Raw genomic sequence first — 4938 nt, 5'->3', positions numbered from 1 at the left:
ACTTCCCTGGGGCAGAAATCCCAGCTGAGAAAAAGGGACAGGCAATATCCATCAGTGGTTCAGTTACCAGGTACCTAAGAAATCTGGCTCCTGATTCCAGAGGCAGTGTACTGGTGTGCCTGCTGGTGCTCCACTCAAAAACTTCAAAAAAAGCCTGGACAAGTTGGGAAGTGCTGGGAAAGAGGCAAGGGTTGAGGTCCACTTGGGTACCACATAAAAGAAAGAAGAGAGACTCTGGAGGTGGAATGTAGGATGCCAAAGACCAGGACCCCCACCGTAACACAGCTGGTGAGGAGGCAAAGTCTCAGTGCACAACAACTGGGTAAGGAAGAGAGGCTCAGGTTCATCGGGGACTGGGAAAACTTCTAGAGGAGATTAAATCTTGCAAAAGATGACCAAATTTCCACGTGACTGACAGGGAAGTGGGATTTGCCCTTCACATCAGGAAGATCATAAAGAAATTTCAAAGTGACAAATAGGAGAAAGCAGACTGGTGCACGCAGGATGCGCTGTTCTGAATCCTATGGTAGACACTGCAACCTCAAGTAAAGAATAGGACAGAAGTTGATAAAACTCAGATAGTAAACAAAAGTAGTTAAAAAAAAGTCTGGTGTGAACAGGATACAGTGACAGAAAGCCAAAACAATGCTTCCTGTGTTTCACAGAACTCTCTCAGAAGATAATGATGGCACAGACCCAGAATGCTTACCTTAAACAAGGCCATGGACAAAGCAGGTGTAAAGGAAACTTGGTGGCAGGAAGGCAATGGAATGTGGAAATCCCAGGGAACTACTCTTTCCAATTATTTTAATTACTCTGAAGTAAAATGTGAAATCTTTACATTGACTACTCAGATAATACTAGATTTCTAGATGCTGTGAATAACTGCTTTGGGAACAGGCAGCTAGGAAGCCCATAAAATTGGAAGCAGCCTTTGATTCAGTCCTGGCCAGTAAACACAATTGGTTTATTATATTTCTGCCATGTACCCAAACCATATCACCATCGGATTCAGCATTTCTACAGACCCCCAAAGCCAGAAGATCAACTACTGCCACGTTCAATTTCAAAGACAGGAACCACACAAAATCAGGAAAAAAAAAAAAAAAAAAAAAAATCAATGAGCTTAAAAGGGGAACCTCCAGAACTGCATGTTTTCTGGAGACAGAAAAACTACTTTAAGATGTGTTAGTCTCAAAGTAAATACATCCTGCCTGTCAAAGCAAAAAAAGCTTTGAGGAAGCCTGAAGCTAAACATAACGATATTTAAAAAAACAAACAAACCAATCCATAATAGACTAGGAGCAAGAAAGCATACTTCAGAAAAGCTGAAAAAAATGAAAAGGTTATAAACTCAGGCATAAACTGCAAAAAGAAAAAGGGAAAAAAAAAAACAAACCCTAAGTTAGGGAAAAGCATACCAGAACCATCTAGCTGATATTTCTCAAAAGCAAAGTATCAGCGTAACAAACTGGGGGAAAAGCCAACAACAAAGTGACCACAATATAGTAGCACTCAACCAGGGTGAAGGATGGAAAACCTGCATTATTGATGATGGTATGCAGCCTTTCACCCAACACTACTTTATTGCCAGAAGACCGGGGCAAATCCTTTCAAAAAAAGCATTCTAAAGCAAGCACGAGGAACCTTTGACAGTGTAATATGATATACAAGATGGCCACATTAGTACAAGCAACCTAGATGCCCTCCATTGACTACTCTGTAAGTTCATTTAGCTGCCAGGCATTCCTTCATAATAATAATGAAGTAGTATTAATCCTGTGATAGAACAACTGCCAGCTTTGGATCAATGTTTTTCACATCTGTCTCCTGAGCAAAATCTGGTCTGACTTGCCAAGCTAGATCAGTAGCCACAGGAAGGATGTATTGGTGTCTTTGATTCTTTGATCTTAGACAGTTAAGGAACCATGGCAGCCCTCTCATCAGAATATATCAGTTGGAAGGGTCCTACATTGATCATCTAGTCCAACTGCCAAGAAACTATAGGCACCATGTTTCTCAGCACTCAACAGCTCAGGTTACAGAGAAAGCTTGTGCTTTGCAGCAGCAGGCATTCCTGGCTACCGATCACCTTATCTGTATGGTATCTGTATTTGATGACACATCAGACTCCAGAAGGGGGCTGTGACACTCCAGGTGAGCAGAACTGTGTTCTTCTGATCTGATAGCACCTAAAGGGATGTCACAAAAGCAAGAGCACCTTATGTCTTGCACATGAGCAAAATTTGCCACTGTCTTTTTAGAAATTGATTTCAGACATGCACTGTCATTTGCCTAGATTCCCCCAAAGCTTGGCAAGTGAGGTGTTCTATACAACTGGCACTTACCTGAAGTCAAGGCAGAAAATTACTTTTTCTTTTACATGTAGACACTGGGATGACATCAGTTCAGTGACTGGATGAGCCAAGCATGTTCTTCATCTTCTCTCCTCCAAAGGTGTCCTGTCACCAAGGGACCTGCTAAAGAAACAAAAACCACTTTATTTAAAACAATCCTAAATTAATACTAGGATAGAAAACTCCTCTGAGAAGATATTTGCTTTTACAAAGGTTCTTGCCAGACGAATTGCTTTGCTCTTTTGTTTGGACAATAGCTCTTCCTTCAAGAAAAAGAGTCAATACTGATCCAGTGTTGCCACTCCAAATATAGCTCTTGAGGCAGGCATCTACAAGGGAGCCTTCCTGAACAGAAAAGCTGAAGGAAACTTGGGCTACACCTTTGTAGCCAGGAGTTTAGAAAGTCCAGTCCCCAATTCAGGACACTGCAACTTTTCCACAGTTGTGATCTGTAGACACATTTGGGAACAAAAGGAAGGCTCCCTACGGCTGTACAAGTTGGAATAGAAAAGCCTAGGCCTGTATAATTAAAATCACAAAAAGGTTTACAACGCAGTTCTGTTGTTACCCATTACAAATGCAAATCCAAATTTCATAATGTCATAGCTTATGCTTTTCCTCATAACTACACACAAGCAATATTTTACATATCCAGCATGAAAATATTTTAAAATAGTTCTTTAAAAGCCATATTTGAAATTTTGTATGAGGAAGAAGCACCGTACATACCCAACACACCTTACAGCTTGCCTTGTCGTAAGCTTTAGTGTCCTTTCGCACAAGACGCACGCGGCTCAAGTGTATCTGCTACTGGATTTCAGTCACATTCATTTGCCTTACAAACACCAGAACACACAAACTGGCACACAAAACTTACCTTGGCTCATCTCTGTACCAATGGGTTTCCAAAGAGAAAATCTGCATATTCAAATAATCCCAAAATTTCCTCACAAAGGACTCAAAACCAGGGTTCCAGACTATGATTCGTTAAACCAGATATTTAGGAGCAGGAGAATTTTAAAGATATGGAATTTCTCGGGATAAACTCTAGTTAGACAAACTTCACTAAACACAAGATGGTGTTTGAACTAAGACATCCTATGGCAGCAAGGCACGTGCATCACTTAATTTACCCTGGTTCTGTTATTAAAGAAAAAAAGTCCACGAAGGGGTAAACATGTAGCTGACTCCCAGAGGAAGTTCACAGATTCACCTTAAGCACCAAAGTTCCCTACATGACGTGCACAGAAAGCAGAGTTTCCTCACAAAGAGCTCACCACCTCATCAGGTCCACAAATGCTCTGGTACCTTTAGTGTCACCCAAATAATCCCAACATCCTAACACTTCAGTCTCTTTCCTTGCATAAAGGGTAAGAAAGCCATAAGCAAACAAAGGTAAGCGCTGTCTCAGCCTTTGGAAAGGCATTTGCTAACTACCTCCTTTTAGCACACGGCTTTCATTTGTCAGTAAGAAAACACTTACACAGGATTAGGTTGCTCTGCTAGAACTGTATCAGCACAAGCTACAGGATATCCAGGATTCTGTTTAGCAGTCTAAATACCTTGTGTACAAGCTGGAAACTACTTCAAGTAGAGCTTACTGCAGACTTACATCTTCAGTTACCCTTTTTATTGCTGTACTACCAACTTCATTGAACTCATGCATATTGCAAGCAGATGGGGAGAGATCCAAAGCCAGTGGATACAGAAGACATTTTTTATGCCTGTGATCCTTTCCATTCATTTTTTTTTAATCTTGTTTTTCTTCCTGTGCCCTTAAGAGAAAACTGTATAGTTTCACCTAGGGCTCTGAGTCAAACAGCATTTACTCACTCTCTCACTTAGGATAATCCTAAAAAAACTCCTCCTTAGTAAACTACTGTGAAGTAATTTTCAGGTTGGAGCCTCCCGCTGCCTTCTCAATCTCTTCCTTAATTGAGAAATGTACATTATCCAGAATTGCCCTGACTTGCAGAATGCTGAAGAATTGTCTTAAAGACTAAGCCATTAACAAGATCTTGCCGTACTAATGTGTCATGGGAATTGCTTCAACAACCCTTGTGACTCCTCCCCATCATGTTTGCTCTGACAGCTCTCGTTTTCTTCCTTAAATGATATTGAGACATACACATCCCTACAGTACAAGCTATCGCCGTAGTATTTAACCTCTCCTTGGGCAGTTCTTCTTGAAACACAGAGAAGCAAGAACAATCATCTGCCGTTGTAATGAATTGCCCATGTAGAAGTTAGTGCAAAAATAGAAACTGGTATGCAGGCACAGGTCTACAGCTGACTCAAATGGTCTTCACTGGATTATCCCATGCTGAGTTGTGCTAACACCCACTTCTTCCCATTACTTCAGGGGTGGCTATTTGGGTACAGGCAATAATGCACGTGCTTGGAGATTAAGCTGTAAGTCTTGTTAAGGGCAAAGTAAAAAAAGGGAAAAGGATCACAGAGATTAAGAAAAAATATCTCTCCTTATAATTTGTTTTTGGATTTATATTCACCTTTAGGGGATGAAAGACAACTCCAAAGAGTAAAGCAATTTCACATTTGTGTTTCTGTTTAACACCATTAT

This window comes from Calidris pugnax, unplaced genomic scaffold (assembly GCF_001431845.1).
Source record: "Calidris pugnax isolate Ruff unplaced genomic scaffold, ASM143184v1 scaffold16, whole genome shotgun sequence".
NCBI lineage: Eukaryota > Metazoa > Chordata > Aves > Charadriiformes > Scolopacidae > Calidris > Calidris pugnax.
This window is presented reverse-complemented; position numbering follows the sequence as displayed.